This window comes from Enhydra lutris, unplaced genomic scaffold, assembly GCF_002288905.1.
Source record: "Enhydra lutris kenyoni isolate GAN:26980312 unplaced genomic scaffold, ASM228890v2 scaffoldscaffold9, whole genome shotgun sequence".
NCBI lineage: Eukaryota > Metazoa > Chordata > Mammalia > Carnivora > Mustelidae > Enhydra > Enhydra lutris.
The window spans coordinates 26556196-26577719 of NW_019154093.1; the positions used below are offsets into that span (position 1 = coordinate 26556196).

At 43.0% G+C, this 21524-nt stretch overlaps 1 pseudogene; it reads right to left on the bottom strand.

Annotated features, from left to right (window-relative positions):
• Positions 1 to 15629: 15629 nt before the first annotated feature.
• On the bottom strand, positions 15630 to 21273 carry LOC111142885 (annotated as a pseudogene).
• Positions 21274 to 21524: the final 251 nt, after the last annotated feature.

The window sequence follows — 21524 nt, forward strand, 5'->3', positions numbered from 1 at the left end:
TATAGACTGGGAATAGTGATACCTCCTTCTCAGTGTTTTTATGGGAATACTTATGAAGGTGATGTGGGGGGAAAATCTGGAAGTAAGGGTACATGCCCCGTAAAATGCAACTTTGGTGCTCTGCTCCCGAGGAAGCTGTTTATGTATGTGTACCTTCTTCCTGGCACAGTGCCTGCCACTGGGGAAGGTGCTTACCTATGTTTGTTGAAAGTTTCCTTCCTTCCTTCCTTCCTTCCTTCCTTCCTTCCTTCCTTCCTTCCTCTTTTTCCTTCCTTCCTTTCTTCTTTCCCTTCCTTTTTCTTTCCTTCTTTCCTGCCTCTTTCTCTCTCTCTCTCTCTTTCTTTCTTTTGAGAGAGAGAGCAGAAGCAGAGGGGGAAGGGGCAGAGAGAGAGAGAGAGAGTGAATCTGAAGCAGGTTCCATGCTCAGCACAGATCCTAACATGGGCTCCATCTCATGACCCTGAGACCATGACCTGAGCCTAAATTAAGACTCGGATGCTTAAGAGAAAAAGTGATTAAAAAAAAAAAAAAAAAAAGAGTTGGATGCTTAACTGACTGAACCATCCAGATACCCCTCAAACTCATTTAAACTTTCAACACAATAAATATGCAAGTTTGAATACACAAAGACAGAATTTTCTTTTGTTTCATATTTATATTTGATTTCTAGCAAAAAGAAAATTGTGTGATTGGTTCCTGGGAGAGTTGTAACCTTATAATCGGAAATTACTTGGATTGTTGTGCTACTTTTCTTTTCCATGAACTGGAGCTTTTATTTTCCTAGGGCCATTCAGAGGGAAAAGACCCAGGGATGCTGTGACCTGTGACCTATACCCGACTCTTGCCATCAAAACGAGTCATTCGAGAGTTTTACAGGAGCTCCTCCTCTCCTGGGGTTGTATTTAAAGTTTGAAGACATTTATAAAAATAACAAAAATGACAATGAATTATAACAAATATTTGTGAGCCCACTACCAACAATGGCTAATTACTAACATTTCACCACAATTGCCTTAAACCTTTTTTTTAAATTAAAAAACCCCAAACATTTCAGATAAAATTAAAGTCCCCTCTTACTCTTATCTATGAGTTTCATTTCCTCCCTCTCTTAGTGGCTACTACTTTCACGAATTAAGTATTTTTTCTAGTCTATTTTTTTTTAACACATTTTATGTATGCACAACATATAGTATTGTTTAATACTTGTGTGGGTTTTTAAGAAGATTTCCATGAATAATAATGTACTGTATGTACACTAAATATAATCCTGCATACTTTTCCCCTTAAATTATGTGCTTCAGATCTCATCTTTAGCATGTTTTTCTTAAGTCATCCATTCCTCAAATAATGGCGATATGGAGGGTTTGTATTTTTTTCCATTATAAGTAGAACTGCAATGAATTTTCAGGTATATGTCTCTTCATGCACATGTCCACAATATTCTCTAGAGCGTTGTCTGGAAGCATATGTACATATGCATGTGTGTGTATCAGAATTACTCGGTCCTAGGGAATGTATACACTCAGAGAGCCAAAACGCTCTTTGTAGGTGTACTTTCGATGTATATTTCATCAGAAATTCATGATAATCATAATAATTTTCCTTTATTTCTTCATCAACACTTGATCTTGTCATATCTTTAAATGCTTGCTAGTCTGATAGATGAGAAATTATCTTTCTCATTATTATTTCAACTTGAATTCCCCAGACTGATTACTAAGGTTGGGGATATGTTTATCAAGCATTTACAATTACTCTTATGTGAAGTGCCTGTACATTTCCTTTCCTTATTTTTCTATATGGCTTTTTCTTTTACTTACTGGTTTAGAATTTCCCTAGGTTCTTGTCCTTTGTTATATGTGACAAGAGTATCTTCAAATCTGTGGATGATCTCACAACCAGCAACCTTTGCTACACACTGTCTTTTTGCGTTTTCATTTTTGTAATACACTCATTTGAAATTCTGAAGTGGTAAAATGTACCAATCTTATCATTTATATATTGTGGTCTTTGTCATATTTATGAATTTCTCTATAACTCATTTTAAGAGCTTTTAGATATTCTACCATGAGTTATATCATCATTTTAAGGTTTGTTTTTTGACATGTAGCCTCTTCCAAGGTTCTAAACCATACATTTTCTTCCCTTCTTTCCTTACCCTTCCCTTCCTTGTTCAAAAATGTTCTATGTCTCAACCTACCCTGGGTAGAGTTGTCTTCCCTTCTTCACACTCCCTTTTTACCCTTTCCATAACTCTTTGTACCATCAGTTCTACTCTACCCTTGATCCTTACAGCAGAGTTCTTGTTTTAATTCATTTATTTATCCTTAGTTCCCAATGTAGAACCTGGAGCAGAATAGATGCTTGAGAGAGAAGTGTATTTGCAGTCTTAGCGCCAGTAATGGGAGTGGGGAGTTAAACTAGTGAGAATACCACTGTATTCCGAGCTAGGCAAGGCCACCCCAAAATATCTTTCATACTGAAAGGGACAGAGGAAAGTGGACAGTGCCCAAAGAGGAGTGAGCAGTAAATACGGCTCTCGGAAAGTTTGCCATGGAAGGAAAGATGAAAGACCAGGTGATGTGCTGTCTGGGGTCTGGATAAATGCCATTTACTCACCAAAAACCCTTTGCATGTCCACTGCTTGCCAGGCTCTGCTCTAGACAATTTACAGAGATCTGACTCCCAAGACCACTGAGAGGTGGCATACCTCTCATTTAAAGGTCAGAGATGTGGAGTAGTTTGCCCAGGTCTGCTCTGAGAACAAGTGGCAGAAACAGGATGTAAATCTGCTCTGGGTGACATCAGAGCCCTTGGTCCTGCAGTAACCTTGGTGCAGTTGTCCCTCCATGGAGGCTCAGGAGGAGGTTGTCCCTACACACATGGAGGACAGACCACCCTGGCTTCCTTCCTGCCTTTCTTTCTTACCAGCCATGAGACCTTGGACATGTCATTTAACTGCTCTGTGCCTCATATTTCCTCATTCTGAAAATGGGAATGCTTCATTTCCTGATTTATAGAGTTTTTGTGAATGTTCACTAAGTGAATACCTGTAAAACATCAGGAAGGGTCCTGACATTGTTATGTAAATTCTTGCTGTTTTGATTATTTAACAACATAGTGTGTTGTGCCATGACTAAACTTATTCTCAGTACTGCTAGAGGGTAGATCTGAACCAATGGGAAGAAGTCACTGGAATTCAGATTTAAGTGTGATAGAAGGAAGAGATTTCAAATAACTGGAGTTGCCAGGGGGCCCTCCCAGAATAGTGAGTCTCACCACCTTCTGGTGCTGTTTTAAGCTGCATAGAAAGGGCCATGGCATGGAAGGGTGGATGAGATGGTCTCCTCTGAGAATCCTTAGAATGCTAGGATTCTATGAGTCCATGCAATATCCACCCCAGTTCCAGGCCAGTGACATCATTTGGCATGCTAATGAATGGAAATATTTTCACGCAGGCTGGCTGATTCAAGCCATGCGTACGATGAAAAGGGCAAATCTTTTCATGGGAAATTGTGCATGAATAGAGACTCATTGCCCACATAAAATGCATTTTGGGGAAATGGCTTTCAACAAAGCAGGGTAAGAATACACTGTAAGCTCTTGTGATTTGATCGTTTGCAGGAGAAAGGCAAGCTGATGTTCCAGAAGTCACTGGTCTTGTAATAAACTGAATATTCCTCTCTGGAATCAGATCTATACATGATTGAAACACTGTAGTCAGGGGATTGAACAGAAGGGAGTGAATTACTATCCATGGTATATCTGCTTGGTATGAGACAGTAAGCGTGGCGCTTCATACGCCATCTTCTCTACTGTTTGATAGTCAACAAAACTAAGGCTCAGGGAGAGTAAGAGGTGCTCTCAGAGTCACACAGCTAGACACAATGAAGCTATGATTTCAACTATGCTTCTTACATTATACACCTGGGATCAAAAGCTGGTGACTAATGGGTCATTAACTGCCCGTAAGAATTTGAAGAACTGAATTAATTGTTAAGATTTAAAATTCACAGTGTTGCATAAAAGTTAAATCCAGATTTCCAGGTTCTTTTGAAAAGTTGTGAGACTTGGCAACACCAGGTCCCTAGTCAAATATGGCAAAAATTAAGTGGAGTTGAGTAGCCATTGTCCCTTATGGCCTAGGTATACATTTTCCAAATGTGCACAGCCACCATTTCATATATTATAACATCCTGATTCCAGTAGGCTGTTGACCCAGAGGGCGATTTGAGTCATGCTCTCTACTCTATATACTCTGCTGTAGAAATTAAAGGGCAAGAGGGGTGCCTGGGTGGCAGAGTCCGTTAAGCAACTGACTCCTGATTTTGGCTCAGGTCATGATCTCAGGGTCATGGGATCGAGATCCACGTGAGGCTCTGGGCTGAGCTCAGGCTCTGTGCTGAGTGTGAGGACTGCTTAGACTCTCTCTCTGTCCCCCCACCAACACTCACATGCTCTCTCTCAAAGAAGGAAGGGAGGGAGGGAGGGAGGGAGGAAGGGAGGAAGAAAGGAAGGACAGATGAACAAGAAATCCAGGAGGGTAGGAGGCGGTAGAATAGGGAGAAGGGGGAAGGCGGGATAGAAGGGGAAGGAGATGAGGGAAATGAAGCCCAAAACTACAACCAGAAGTATCACAACCAGAGACGTTATCCTGCCTGTGTTCTGCTCAGCGGACCAGGGAAGCCTTCTTACTTGCAGAATCTAGCAGCTCAGCACTCATTCTGGTCTGAATGCTCTTATTTCAGGAAAGATTCCAAACCCAGCCTGGGGGAAAAAATCAATATGTGTGATATTTCAAAGAGCTCTTTGGTCAAGCCGAGGTCTTTCAGGTTAAGGAAAATAAGGACAGAATGTCTCATTAGTACACTGAGCAGGCCTTGCCTCACTGCCCTACCTGATTCTTTCCCTCTCTTCTTTGTTGCTAAATCATACTATTCACCTGTAAAATGGATCTTTTCCTGGAATATTTAAAAGTCCTTAATTAAAACATCTTTATTATTGGTCATCTCAAAGATGTCCACCCCCCTTTTTGTGTTTCTAAAACATTCCTTTCTTATCCCATCTCTCAAAAATGTCCTTCCTGCTGCTCTTTTTCTATTAAATACTTGTTCTCCCAAAGAGCAGAGAAGTTTCATATTGGTGAGCATTGGATGCTTTTCTGGAAGACATTTTGAAGTCCTATGTACAATTTCTAACACTGCCTTTATTTGCAACACTGACATGACAGAAAACCTTTCATTTCTCTCGTACCTATCTTTGTGACTTGGAGGGAGTCCATGTACCTCTCTGAAATTCAGGTCTCTCCTCTGGATAAGGCCTACCTTATATTGTTGTAATAAGGGTTACATGAAATAACAAATGTGAAAAGGGCTAGGCTAATCTATACATATTGCATATTTAATACATGGTAACTGAAATTAAATTTCTACCTATAATTGGCTGTGTGACCCCAGGCAAGTCTGTTAACCTCTCTGGGCTTCCATTTCATTTTTTCTTTAAGATTTTATGTATGTATGTATGTATGTATGTATTTATTTATTTATTGAGAATGTGGGAGTTGGGGGAGGGGTAGAGGGAGAGGGAGAGGGAGAAAGAGAATCCTCAAGCAGACCCTACACTGAGCACAGAGCCTGACCTCACCATTGAGATCATGACCTGAGCCCAAATCAGGAGTCAGACACTTAGCAAGCTGAACCCCCCAGGCATCCCTGGGCTTCCATTTCTTCATCCAGGGATGGAGGGTGTTGACTAGATCTCTAAGAGGTCTTGTAGCCAAGCATTCTATGTTTACTGAACTGCAGGGATCCTTGACTTGCCTCTCATACCCTCTGTGACAACTTTGGATATAGAGGCCATGTCCTTTTACCTTTGTATCCACAGTGCCCGCTGTGACCCTGAGTCTTACCAAAATATCTGATTCATCACCAACATGGCAGGTAGCGACACAAACTCCCCTCATTTTCTGGTGTCAGGGTCTTTGAACTGTAGGGCTGCTCTTGACAACCTGACATCCTACCTCAAGCTTCTCTAAAGGAGACTGCTTCCCTGAAGCAGCACCCAGCCCTGGGTGGCAGCTAACATGCCCCCCAGCTTAGGCGACTGGATACAGATGAATACCTATGACATCTATGACAGCTAATCCAAAGGCTGCGCAGACCAACTGCCTGTGAGGCAGCCAGGTGGGAGGGAGTGAAAGAAAGAATAGAGGACACCAGAGAGGTGATGTGGGCAAGGTGATGGTTAATTTTACCTCTTTACTTGCTTGGGCCCTAGGGTGCCCAGATATTTGGTCCGATATTCTTCTGGATGTTTTGGGATGAGTTTAGCATTTAAAATGATAAACAGAGTAAAGCAGGTTGCTCTTCCTAAGGTGGGTGGGCCTCATCCAATCAGCTGATGGCCTGCATGGAACTAAGAGGCTGAGAAAGAGGAAAGTCCTTCCATCTGACTGCTGAGAGCTGGGACATCAGATGTTTTCCTGCTTTTGGACTTGAACTGAAACACCAGCTCTTCCTATGTCTCCCGTGTACTGGTCATAGGTCTCGAACCTTAGCATTTATAATCATGTGAGGCAATTCTTTATAATAAATCATACCTATCTAAAATCTCATGTATATATATATTCTCTATCTATAGGTAGAATAAATACCTGATCTATATCTAGATAGCACCCCATCTATATCTATAGCTTATCTCTAACCATATCCTATTCTATCTATCTCTCTGTACAACCTATTGGCTCTGTTTCTCTGGAGAATCCTAAGTCAGGCAGTCAGATTCTTTGTTGGGGATCCGAACTAGGAGCTATGAAGGGCAGGATGTAGCTAGAAGCAGGAACTACAAGTGAAAAGAAGCAGACAGAAAGATGAGGAGGAACCAGGGCGATGAAGAAGGGTCACACCCTTGACGGTTTGCAGCAAGTCCAAGTTCAAGGAGCAGGAGGAGCTGAGATGCTGTCGTGTTTGCAAGGAGGGACCAGAGGGTTGTGAACAGCAGGCGGAGGGGGACGCCCCTTCTCAGCCATGCTCAGCCCCGATGGCTCCCTGGGTCCCGTCCTTCCAGCACATCTGCTTTTACTTGTGACGCTGCTGCAACACTTGGTGACTTTTAGCCCCAGAGGCTGACCACCTCGGAGGCTGAAAGTCTGTTGGAAAAGATTAGGGTGAGGAAGGGAGACGACAGAATAAAAAGAGAGAAAAAAAAAAGAGGGGAAAGAAAAGCATGGGGGGCAAATGATGAAGAAGAACGGGAAGGGCCGGGTAGGGCCAGTTCGATCCAACAGGGAAGTGGTTCAGGCTGAGGGACGGTTACTCTCAGGTTTCTAGCAGTCCCCAACCACTACAATCAAGATAAGAGGGCTCTTCTCTCCGTTTCTTGTTCTTTACTTAATAAATAAATAAATAAGACAAACCTGCCTATTTCCTCCCCAGAGAATTGAATGCGATCAGTTCTGGCCATAAAGCCCCCTGGAGAAATTCACGGTGTTCAGGAAACATTAAGAGGCTGAAAGAAAGACGGTTTCTAAATCTCAGAGGAAGAAGCTTCGCAGTGAAGTCTTGGACCTAATCATTTTATCCCTTCCCTCGGCCTGGTCACACTGCCAATTCCCCCAGCAGTAGCAATCACTCACAAAGGAAGACTCTCAGAGCCCAGGCGCAGATTCTAACCCACAATCAAATAGAAGCCTGAGTTCTCCGCTCATACAATTTCTGGTAAACACTGTCAATTTCAGACTTCCAAATGGGGAGTGTATTTTTATTCATTTTAAGTTATGCTCTCTTTCATTTTCTTGGAAAATGGGACAACAGGGGTAATCCGAAGGGTTTGATTTTCCGTACTTATTTATATTTTTCAAAATATATATACACCTGTCAAGACATAAAGACCTGTGCTTTGATGTTGAGACAAAGGAAGCACCATTCCTGCAGGTCCTAAGTGGAATATTCAAAGGCTTGGGCTGTGGGGACATCCTTGCTTTCAAGCTATATCACAGATTAAAGGCAGAATTGGCTCACAGGGTAGCTGGGAGAGAGCATTAGCAAATGAATGAATTATTCTCTGTTTACAAAACAAATGAGCTTTGTATTGGCCGGGTTAGCGGTCGTCTTCCATCGCAGACCATTAATAAATGAAACTCTATTTGGATTTTACAGGCATATTTGCCATCAGTGTCACACCAGTGGGCAGACTGGTGGTATGGAAAGAGACAGGCTTTGCAGTCGGACAGCCAGATTCTAATCCTTGGCTCTCGCATTAACCGAACTTGCAGCCTCTAGAAAGCGTGTTTTTCCCCTCTGAGCTTCCCTTTTAACATCTGATAAAACGAAGTCACAGAATCTAATGCCTACAGTTTTTATAAATAAAGTCATCGGTGCAAAGTGAGTGGCACTGTGCCTGACACTTGGTAGGCATTCAATACATCTTCCTTTCTTCTAAAAAGGAAACTTCACAATTTAAACAACTAAGAGCGAGGGACAGCTCTGCCCTAGGCAACATAATATTTCACCACCGCAACTGGATCACAAGCAAGAGGGTAATTCAGGAAGTTGCTGACCTGTGTTCCTCGGGGCCGGAACAGCATGTTGGTTTCATAAAGAGAACGAGAGGTGATACCTTTTAGCGTCCCGCACTATGAGTCAGGAGCGAGTTCACCTGGGTCCCTGGCCTTCTGCCCTTCTCCAGAAATAGGTCTCAGGTTGCCCACACCCAACCTGACATTTTAAACAGGAGTAGAGGAAAGCCCTCAGTCTTGCTCTGTACAAACATGGCTAACTCCCTCATTTCCAGGAATCGAAGCCTGGCCTGACTGGTGGGTGGAAATGTGCCTCCTGCTTTTAACTTCAGCTGATCCCCCTGGACACGGTCCCTGACCTGGTGACAATTGCTGGCTCCTAGCACTGGACATGGCAGGCCCATCTGATGAAGGAGAAGGTAGAGAAATAAGTCATGGGCCTCAGGACCGGGAGGAAAAGATTTCCATCCCTGCTGTGCTCTATGATTTGAAATTTTAGTTTTCACACTTATAAAATGAGTATAGCTGGACCTACATCCCAGGAAAGCTGGGTCTGCAAGCAATGTGGATATTAGGTATCTGGGACTTGGGAGATCATGTATCTATGTTCTTTTCCATTATGTTTATCCATATCCCTTCCCATTGCTGTCCAGCTTATAAAACATTTTAATTATCAAGTACTTGTTACCCCAACTCTGTAAAGAAGATTTAATTCCTTTTCCTCCATATTTTTAGGGATAGAAATTGAAGTGCGGTGAAGCTCTGGGATGTTCTTGAGTGGCATTTAGGCTGTGCTGGGATGTGTACCCAGGTCTTCCAATTCTAAAAGCCCAATTTTTTTCCACACTGAATTTGAGAAGTGAGACTGGCAAGTACATCCTCAAATTAGAGCCCTGGACAGGCAATATTGGAGTTGTTGTCACCAGTAGTGAGTCCAATGTGCCCATTTTAGAGGTGGAAAAATGGGGCTCACAGTGAGAAATAACTTGCCCTGGGTCATGCCACTGTCAGAGGCAAAACTACAGTGTGAGTTCATCTCTGCCCCTCTTCCTGACTCCCAAACCAGTCACTGGGCTCCCGAGGGGAAATTACAGACTGGGGACTGTGCGGGTGGATTCAGCTGCAGCCCTGTTTCACACGCACTCACGATTTGCCCTAATGCCCCTCTACAGCGAGATTTATAAATTGAGACTCAGAGAGGTTTAGCAACTGACCCCAAAACTCAGTCTGGAATGCAAAGCTGGAGCTCAGCCCTGGTGCGACTGACCTCGGCTCTTTCCCCTGCACTGAGCTGCAGCTTGCAGTGGTCAAACCTGAGCAAAGGCAGGATGCATGCCCTCACTCACCTCAGGGATTCATTCAAATCCCTCAGGGTAGAGTCATTCTAGGCAAGTTTGCCAAAAACCAGTTCCCTGGATGACCAGCTTGCAAAACACGCAAACAAACACAAAAACTACATTTCTCAAAATTGCATGGAGCTTTAGAGTAAATTTTTATATAGAGTGTATCTTTTTTTTTCTCCTTCCCTCCTTCCTTCCTTCCTCCCTCTCTCCCTTTATCATTCTTTCTCCCCTTCTCCCTCTCTCCCTCCTTTCCTACCCTTCCTCCTTCCCTCCCTCTTTCCTTCCCTTCTTTTCCTTTCCTCCTTTCCTCCCTCCCTCCTTCTTCCTCTTTCTTTCTTTCTTTCTTTCTCTCCCTCCCTCCCTCTCTTTCTTTCTTTCTTTCTCTCTCTCTTTTCTCCTCCTTTTGCAAAAATGCTTGGCTATTCTGGGCCCTTCACTCTTCCCTGTGAAGTTTAGGTTCAGGTTGTCAGCCTCCCTGGCAAACTCTGCTGGAGTTTTGATTGGAATCACTTTGAATCTCTAGACGAACTCAAGGAGAAGTGGCATCTTTAGAGCACTGAATGTTCCCATCCATGAATAGAGTATTATAGCCTCATTTGCTCAGGTTATATTTTATGCTTTTGAATAGAGGGGTGGCTGCATGCATGTGTGTCTCACAAGAAATTCACTCCACAAGAATTTATTGAGCATGTGGTATATTCAAGGCCAAAATGGGCCCATCCCATGTGAATAAGATTTTCTATTTTTCTCAACTTTAACCACTTTGGTTATTCTTGTGCCAATTTCACAAGTAGCTCATGAGTTTTCACTTTGTATTTCTAACACTTGAACTTGAAACTCACAGCACTTCTTACCACTGACAACGCACAGGAGGGGACAGGTTCCTGGGATTCATTCAGAACGTGTCCTTCCTGCTAGCTGTGTGTGTGTGTTGTTGCGACTTCTCTGGGAATGAAAACACCATGGAAGCCCCGAACTCTCCAGACCTCTTCCATGTGTGTCTTCCATCACCCGGCTGTCACAGACACAGCTCGGATCCTTAATATTGGCGGGACTGGATTCTGTTAATTAGCCATTTTTCTTTCTTAAACGCAAGCATCTGATTAGTGGTTAGATCACAGGCCTTAAAGCAATTAGGAATAAATACTTCAGCTTTGTTCAACCAGGTAGAATCTAGGCCGCTTAATCTTATGGGGAAGAACAAAGAAACTTCAGGAAGAACACACTGGTTGTTTCTGGACTTACTCTGCGAATGGCACCTAATCTGTACAACAGCAGTGGGGGTTTCAGAAATAAAAGTTTCTTAAAGAGAATGCACAATGCTGGCCTGAAAACTGGGGCATCGCCCAAATCCGTCGATTGATGCTGTACATAAGTACTGGGGTCTGACTTATATTCCAGCATCGGGCTGGGGGCCGTAGTACAAACATGAAGGAAGTCATGGTCTTTGCCCTCATGCTCATGTAGTCTAGTGAAGCATAAAGAAAATCAGCACACGATTACTAAAAAGCTCGAGTCATCTGATAAAGAAAAGCACAGAGAAGTCACACAAAGTATAGGAGTTTAGGGGTGGGAGGCGCGGTGAAGAGAAGGACCGTGAAAGAGACGGTGGCTAGCTTGAGAACATAAAGGAAGGTTAGCCTATGTAGAGGGTAAATAATGATGTGAGGGGGACGCCTGGGTGGCTCAGTTGGTTAAGCAGCTGCCTTCGGCTCAGGTCATGATCCCAGCGTCCTGGGATCGAGTCCCACATCGGGCTCCTTGCTCGTCAGGGAGCCTGCTTCTCCCTCTGCCTGCCATTCTGTCTGCCTGTGCTCGCTCTCTCTCCCTCTCTCTCTCTGACAAATAAATAAATAAAATCTTTAAAAAAAAAAAAATAATGATGTGAGGGTGGGAAGTGGCAGGAGATAGGACAGGAGAGAAGGAGACATGGGCAGATCACGCAAGGGATAGGAAACTGTTTCTGGGAATTCGGATTTTAACCAGGGCAGTTTGCAATCATGAGAAACGCCAGGAGCAGATTTGCTGACTGGAGAGCTCATTAAGGTCACAATGGGGAGAATAGACTGAGATCGACATGTGGAGGTGGGAAGTCCAGTGACAAGTCTACTTCAGTAGTCTAGGCCAAACAGGAGGACAAGGGCTTCTAGGGGGTAATGTCAGTAGAAGAGATGGAAAAGTGGAAGCTCAGGAAAGACGAGCAACTTTCTTTCTCCCATCCCTACCGAGTGGTAAAGCAGGATTTTGAAACCAGTTCAAGAGGGCCCCCGAATCCTGTCATTTTCCCACTGTACCCAATTTCCCCGCCATGTGTAAAGGACAAACAGGGTTGGGAGATTAAGGAGTGGAGTGTGAAATGGGCTGGAGGGAGAACACACTAGAAAGGGAGAGACCCACTTGCACCGGTGCATGAAGGGGAACCTGGAGAAAGGAAGAGAAAGGGATTCATGTTTATCAGTCACTATGAAAGGTTGTCTACCACGCTTCCCAAACTTTAAAAGTGCATAAGAATTCCTTGGAGATCTTATTAAGGTGCAGATTCCGATTCAGTAAGTTTGGGTTGGGGTTGGAGATTCTGCATTTTTAATAAGCTCACAGGTGAGGCCCATACCACTGGTCCAGGGACCACAGTTTGAGAAGCAATGGTGGAGGCGCCGTTAGGAGCCCAGGGCTTAAGGGAGACCAGGAATCGAATCCTGGAGTTGGCACTTAAATGAATGGTGTGACCTTGTGGAATGTATTAGTTTACAGGGCTGCTACAGCAGAATGCCAAAACCTGGGGGGCCAAACACGACAGAAAGCTACTGTCTAACAGTTCTGGAGGTTAAATGTCTCAAATCAAGGCACCAGCAGGGCCGTGCTCTTTCTGACAGCTCCGGGAGGTGAGGGTGGGAGAAATACTTCCTTGCCTCTGCTAGTGTCTGGTACTTGCTGGCAAGATCTGGTGTCCCTTGGTTTACAGATGCATCACCCCAGTCTCAGCCCTGTCTTCTCGCTCTGTACCTACACATTGTCTGTCCTTTGGCAGTGTCTGTCTCTGGATCCAAATGTCCCCTCTTCATAAGAACACCAGTTATGTTGGATTAGGGCCTACCCTAATGACCATTTAAACTTGATTATTTCTATAAAGACTATTTCCAAATAAAGTTATACTCTAAGATTCTGGGTGTTAAGACTTCAGTATGTCTTTTTTTTGTAGGGGGGCATATTGAACTCATAACAGGCAAGTTATTTTACATCTTTGAGTCTTGGTTTCTTTACCTGTATAATAGGGATAATAATTTCTACTTAAAAAAAAAAAGATTTATTTATTTATTTGTGAGAGAGAGAGAGGGCATGAGCAGTGGGGAGAGCGAGAGGGACAAGCAGATTCTGTGGGGAGTCCTATGCGGGGTCTGATCCTAGGAACCTGAGATCATGACCTGAGCCAAACTCAGAAGTTTAACTGACTGAGCCACCTAGGTGCCCCGATAATTCCTACCTTTTAATTTAACTTTATTAATAAAAAAGTTTTTATTATTTATCATTATTTATTTTATTATTTTATACTTATATATAAATAAAAGTTATATATAAATACATAAATAAAAATAAATATCTATATTTATAGTATATCATTGATTATGAAATTATCATTTAATATTAATAAAATTAACTATAATAATAAACTGATAACATAAAATATTATATAAATAATAGAATATATAAATATATATTAAATAACACAGATTAATCATTAAATAATTTATTATTGATAATAATAACAGATTAAATGAATAATAAAGGCAGAGTACCAGCACACAGGGAAGTATTACTTCGTGGGCACTTAAAATCCATCTCCTTTAACTATCGCCACCACCTGCCCTGTAATGCAGGCATCATCATTCCCACTGGATATCAGAAGAGACCGGGACTCAACAAGAACAAGAAGCTGGCACAAATTCACACCATTATTAGGATTTATTTTTTTTTTAAAGATTTTATTTATTTATTTGACAGACAGAGATCACAAGTAGGCAGAGAGGCAGGCAGAGAGAGAGGAAGGGAAGCAGGCTCCCTGCCGAGCAGAGAGCCCGATGCGGGACTCGATCCCAGGACCCTGAGATCATGACCTGAGCCGAAGGCAGCGGCTCAACCCACTGAGCCACCCAGGCGCCCCATTATTAGCATTTAAAACTCAGTTTTCTCCAAAGCCCGTAATGTTTATTCTCACTCCAACGAGGCTGACTGGGGGTACTGACAGTGGAGGCAGAGTTAAAAACTATTTCCTGCAGAGGGAACAGCACAGGAAGATGACGATTATTTTTTTTTAATCGGGGAGAGACATGTGCCAAATGCAGATGCTGGTTTCCAAGTGGCCAGAATCACAGATGAGGTGCTCGGAGAGTGCAGGGTTTGGAGGAAGGAGGGGGCAAAGGACAGATGGTATAAGAAGTCCAGGGGATGAATCCTGTTCACTAATTTTTTGTCATCCTTTTTCAAGTTGCAAGGTGGCACTGGCAATTTTTTTTTTTTAATAAGCCACAGAAATTCACAATCAAAATTTCAAAGCTAAAAATGCCTCCATGCTATCCTGGAAAATATTAAACACAACAAAGCAAAACAAAACACCTGAGTGCTTTCCAGCCAACAAAGAGAGAAATGTGTAGGCTGTGATGAGTAATTGAACCTACTTTTGTCTGTTTGCAATAAACATTTGCAAAACACACTATCCTTTTGACATTTCCGTGAGGATTTCTCATACTCTATTTTCTGCAAAATGCCTTCCGTTCTTACCAGGTTCCTCTAATTACCTCTTTGGAAGAAGACCATCTCAGCCCTTCAGAGACATTATCAATTTTAAACCGTTGATTCCTAATTTTGGTTGATGTTGCTGTTATACTGAGCTATCTCTTGAGTGTGGAGAGCCAACGCCATCCTAAGGTACAGATAGCTATGAAGAGCCTGAGAGCCAGCCAGAAGAGTGGTGGGGATGGAAGAGCAGGTGGCAGTTTGATGATATTCCTTCCGTGTTTGTCAATCCTATGGTCCCGGCATGGCCCACCAGCGGTAAGGGAGCGACGGTGCCTGGGTTCTGATCCTCTGTCATTTTTGAGCCACGTGGCCTTAAGAAAATTGCTTGGACATTCTATGCCTAAATTTCCTTATCTACAAAACTCGGATAAAAATAAAACCTATTTCACAAAATTATGAGGATGGAAGAAGTATAAAGAGCTTAGTTATATGCATCCTGTGGTATGTCTTCAATAAATGGTAACTGTGATGGTGATTATGTTTGCTTGGCGTGAAGAATGAGACTGTGGAAGTCAGAAGATGTTGTCACTTGTGGAGTGTGGAATCTCCTTGATTTCACTGACAAAGTGGACTTACCCAGCATCCACATCATGTGGAGTATTATAGGGCACAGTAATGATTCTGTATGTGTTTTGTTTTTTCTAATTGTAATGGGATGCCACTGGGGTGCTTTTTAGCAGGGCAGTTGAATGATCAGATTAGCATTTAACAAATTATTCCAACTACTCTTTGGAGTCTACTCCAAAGTCTACTCAGAGTAGACGGAGTCAAGGGTATGCCAAGAAACCAGGCAGGTGAGGCATTTCCAAGGACATCGACCATGGTCATGGGGGAGGAGATGGAGTGAAGTGGACTCAGCCTGTGAACTGCAGGCAGCTAGCTCCCAAGGACTCGGTTGTAGAGGGGGTAATGTGAAGACGGTCCAGAATTTCAGAACAAGTACACAGAAAGAAACTTGTGGAAAGATAGGCAGGCATCTATGAATACTCCAGAGCAATGGCAAAAAGAACAACAAAAAGGAATAGGAATGTCTGTATGGAAAAGAAGAGAGGAAGGAAGACGACCAGAAACTCAGAGATTTGTGGAAGACTTGTGCTCTCCGCAGGGTGCTGCAGCACTGTGGGCTGACAGGGCACCACGGTTAAGGTCTGGCAGAAGAGGACGCTGCTGTACTTGAGGAACACTGTGCTGGTCACTTCTGCACAGGAACCATTCAACTTTGAATTGGTGCTTACTCACATTATGCAGGTGTGGTCTTGCCATCAAAATACACAGTAATGCCCTCCGGCACAGAAACGACTCTTGTATCTCCAGGTATACTTAGCATGGTCTCATGGATATAACAAAGTTCTCAGAAAATACTCATTGAGTTTGCAAAGTTGTTGAGTAAAAGAGAAAGCATTTATTAACCAGCAACGTTTTTGAGAGCCTGTGTTACGCTTCATGAAGATAGAAAATGAATGGGAGATGGATACTGATCTTCCCTACCTACCTTTCCTTTCCCTCTCTCTTCTCCCTTACCTCCTTCTGTCTTGTCTATTTCATATATATACATATGAGACATATATAGATGTGTATATATATGTGTTTATACACACACACACGCATATATATCACACACACACACAAACCTGTACCCACATACACATGCACAAGTGTGTACACACACACACGCACAAACATGCACCCACAAACATATGCACAAGTGTGTACACACACACACACACACACACACACACACACACACACATACACACACACACATCCCACATACTGCACCAAAAAGGAGAATGAGCAACAGGGAGTCCAATACTGAATCTTTGCACAGATAGGGTCTGGGCCTGCATGACGTGGGTCTCATCCTCCTTAGACCAACAGGCTAGCTAATTACGGCGTGCCCTCTTCATGGTAAAGTACACGAAAGCAAGCCCAGTTCCACAATCCAGTCTGAAGCCTCTGCCTGCACCACGCCTGCTTACATCTCATTGGCCAACACAGGTCACAAGTCAGAATCCCAGGCCAAGGCATGGGTACGTCAAATCTGCAGAATCTATAAAATTACCTAAAAGGTATAAGCACCAGGAAAGATCTAGACCCATGGTTAACTTGGACAAGTCCTTTGAATCGCCAGGTGTCCTCACTTCTATAAACAGCTTGGATCAGATCCATGTGTCCTACAGAGTGAAATCCAGCCCTCCAGTAGAATACAAAACGGATTTAGAGGGCACATGGAATTTAGTCAACTCTAAGATCTAATACGTGCATTAGCCGATATTGAGCACAGGAAGCGATGATGATTCACTTTGACTTTGCTTTCAATATTCTCAGCGACAGCAAGGAGTAAGTCCAAGTGAGTGCCCGTGACAAGCCCAAAACCTTTGCTGACTTCCCCTTTTAACAATGAGCTAGCAGACCACAACACTGAGTGAGAATTCCCAAAGAGTGGTTTGTTTTCGTTTTATTTTTTATTTATTTATTTACTTACTTACTTAATTTATTTTTTAAGATTTTATTTATTTATTTGACAAAGAGAGAGAGATCACAAGTAGGCAGAGAGGCAGGTAGAGAGAGAGGGGGAAGCAGGCTCCCTGTTGAGCAGAGAGCCCGATGCGGGGCTTGATCCCAGGACCCTGGGATCATGACCGGAGTCGAAGGCAGAGGCTTACCCCACTGAGCCACCCAGGCGCCCCCATTTTATTTTTGACTACAGTATATTTATAGCAAGAGATGCTAGATTTCATTTAGTTATATAAAGTTTCTTTAAAAATAGATGTATTTAAATAAAAATACATGTATTTAAATAAAAAGAGCCGATTTAAAGAAAATACAAAGTAAATTATTGGTGACAGGCAGAGAGCAAAAAGTCATGGCTATGGGCTTGAATGACTGAAGTTTGGGAAATTCTGGATTTGATCATCTTTATGGTTCCGAGATCCTATGATCACTGCCAGCTTCATTGCTCTACCTGTGGTCTCCACTTCCACCACAAGACTTTCTCAGAGGAAGACGAGTAGCCTTCTCTTCTGATGGCTTATATGACCCTTCATTTCCCCCTCCCTTCTATATTTGAGCAGCCCAGCTGCCAATATGACTACCCAGCCAGATGTATTTGATTGACATGCTCATTCCTGCACAATGGGCCAGAGTCAGTCACCCCGTGGCTGTCCCTGCCCTTGGCATTGTGACGCATGGGCCCAGATTCCAAATGTCATGTCACATCTCCTCATGGCATCAAAGCACCCTTGAGAGCAGGAAACCCTAACAGATGGCTGAAATGCCTTCAAAAAGACTCCCCCAGACAGCTCGGGAGATGCACAGAGCCCTGTCGGTGGTGATGGGTTGCAGCATATGCTCAAGAAAAAATGCCAAAGGGAAGAGAGGTTCCTGCACCCACCGAGACCACAGAGTGTTGGTTCAAATGCTGGGTATCAGCTGCCTTAGACAGAGTGCCATTTGCTTTTGCAAAATATCTGTTAAATCCCTGATCTCAATGCTTAGCATGCTGGACTTTTAAAGGTAGTGATGGAAAACTTTTTATTTACATTGAATATTTCATTACAAAGCAGATGAATGGGGAAAGGTCATTTTCTCTCAGCAGTGGACTGTCACTCCCTCTGGTCCAGGAATTCCTAACCTGCATTTTCTGGATCCTTCAGAAGCACACAGCTGGTCTTAAAGAGGCCTGTGAACCTTCCAAAATTACCTGCGAACATTTTTTTGTGTGTGTGTGCACCACATACAGGTTTCTGTGGAGAAAGAGTCTAAAACTTTCGTTTGGAATTTCAAAATGGTCCCTGTCTCATTAGAAACCACAGGTCTAACAGGGCTCCTTAGAGAGAGTGTGTGGGGCAGAAAAATGTCAAACCAAAACAAAACAAAATTAAACCAGGCTGCAGTGTAAGAATCTTTAACATTTTCACATTAAGAAAAACATTTGCTGTTTACCATCCCCATAATTTCAAAAGGGTTATTTCAGTATAGCAGGACATGTAAAAAACATTTCAGGAAGGCCATAAGCTCAGATTAAAAACATAAATTAAGCTTTGTTTAAAAAAAAAATCACTACATTGTCCATTTTCATTTCGCTGGTGGCCAGCACCAATCTGTGGACCAGGATCTGGGAAGCCCTGATTTCAGAGTGGGAAATTCCTACTCAGCATGCAAATCTTTGGAAAACTATGGATTTCTTGGGATTCCCCACAGCTGAGTTCATGACACCACTCCCCCACCCCACCCCATCTCTGTTCCTGGACCACCTGAAGAGAAGTCCTTTATCTTTGATTCCACTCCACTGTGACACCTGCTACTACACCCCACGTCCAGGATGGTGGGTTCAATGCAGCAACTCATCTCATTGACTATGGGATGGCTACTTACTATGCCCCCCACGTGAGCCACACTGTGAGTTAGGCACTGGATATGCAGAAGTGCTAACCATCCCTTCCTCGAAGGATTTTTACTGTGGCAGAGGGGATGACAGAAATAGTGTAAGTGGGGACCATTCCCCACTCTACTACTCTCTCCCACGTTGTCAAAGGAACAAAGGAAAGAGTGTCTGATGCTTTCCAGGCTGTATCACATAATCTATGTTTTGTTTCAATGTGGGGAACCCCAAATAACACTGAATGATTGAATTATTTTCCCCAAAGGAATTCAAAATGCCTCTTCCCTGTAGAAGCGTGTGACAGAGAATACAGAATGGAGGGTGTCGGAAGAAACACATTGAATACAGGCAGGAAGTTTGCAGACACCTCACTGCAGGGAGTTGGGCCTCTTTACCATGCAATGGTAATTCCAGTTCTTAAAGTAGGTTTTAAATGTTTGTCTCTGCAAATGCTGGGCTCCACTGACTCTTGCCCATGGGAAGAGCCCAAGGGAAGCAACTGGTGTCAGAGCACACAGTGACAAGGAATGGGACGAGACAGAGGGAGACAGCTGGCAGAATCTGGAGGAGAGACATAGATCCACTGAAATAGAAATGGTTCTCCTGATCATACGGCCAAAGTGTGGGGAAACTGGCAGCTGATTTCAAAATCCACTGTACAGTATGCAGACTTGTGGACAATTTTATGAGGGCTTTCACTCTTTCCCACTCCCCCCACCCATTGCTTTCTACTTTATTTTTTATTTATCTTTTAAAATAGTTGTCTATTTATTTGAAAGAGAGAGAGAGAGAGAACACACAAGCATGAACGGGGAGAGGGGAAGAGGGAGAGAATCTCCAAGCAGATTCCCCGCTCAGGGGAGAGCCCCATTCAAGGCTCATGACCCATGAGATTAGGGCCTGAGCCAAAATGAAGAGTCAGACTCTCAACCAACTGAGCCACCTTGGTGCTCCTCCTACTGCTTTCTACTTTATCAAACATTAAAGCACAAATGGATACTCCCTGTGGGGACAACGAAAGGACAGCAAGGGCAGAGAAGGAAACACTCATGAAGAGAACCAACAGCAGAGACCCATCTTCATCAACAGGGCCAATATTGATTTCCAGGGAGGAGCAGGACATGGTCAGCTCAAATTTGGTGAGGGTATCAGGATGAAGCACCAACCCCAAACTTTGACCCCTGACAAAGATCTCGACACATCACCCAGGAGAAGGGCCTTCAGATGCTTTGATCCCATATTCCCCGCTTCTTTTCACCAGGAAACAACTTAAGCGGCTGTATAATTCCATCCAGAAGCCCACAGATTATCTCCAACTAAGGATTCTTACTGTATTAAACAGTACTGAGATGCTGGTAGCTTCTTTCATCTAGGTCTCTGCTGGAATCTTCTACTGTCAGAGATTTCTGTTTCAGAAGAAGGGGCATCTTACTATTTGTGGCTATGGTCTTTAGGGGGCCAAGAAGAAGGGTAATGAGTACTACCTGAAATTCAGTGGCTTTAAGATCCCTTCTATGAACTACCTTTGCTGCAGAGATGTCCAAACCAAGTTTATCAGCAATATCTTCTTGGAGTCACAGAGGAAAGACAAGTGCTTCCGTACATCCACGTCATGTCTTAGAAGTCAGCTACCACGTCATGTCTTAGAAGTCCTCTGAACTTATTACATGGAAAATGGTTAGCCACAGCGTATGTTTCTAGGAGAGCCACCTGAATGTTATTACATCCATAAGCAATAGTTACATTTTTTGTGATATCACATGCATGCAAAATGTCAGTTCTGGTCAACGAGACTTTAATCTCAATCTGATTCCCAACACCCATGACTTCTAACTCTAAACACAACTTGATCAGAAGCTTGGCAAAATTTCCTGGAGTTCCTCTGATTCCAACTTATTGCTGCTTAGATCAGATATCACCATCTCCTTTTATTAAGCCAGTTCTGGAAGAGTATATGATTTTCCATTAGGAAAAACCACCTCAGCTGCTTCAATTATAAATTGATTCTCATAATATTCACTGAACACAGTGACAATGACATAGAGAACTATTTTTGCCTTAGTGAAGTCAGTTCCTGTGCATTCACGGAATACATTTCTCCTATTGGCTGCTAATTTGGAATGATTCACATTGATAATAGGAGGCCTTAAAATGATGGCACCATTGCTCTCATAGGTAACCAGGTACAGGGGTTTATTTTCAGTGATACGTAAATAATGTTCAAGGAGCACTTTCATTCTTGATACTGTGTTTGATTTTCATTTAATGTCTAAAGTTCTAAAGTCCTTAGTTAAGAGAGACTCTCACTATCTCTGCATAACAGACTGAATTGAGTGGATTTTACCAGATAGCTACAATTGGCAGGAATCTAGCAGGTAAGTAGATAGTAAGTATTAGTAGTTACTGTCAGGTAAGCCCCAACCTATCACATAGGTTCTCTCAACACATGTGATAGTGATATTTCCCTTTTAGTTGAAAAGCCAAGGCA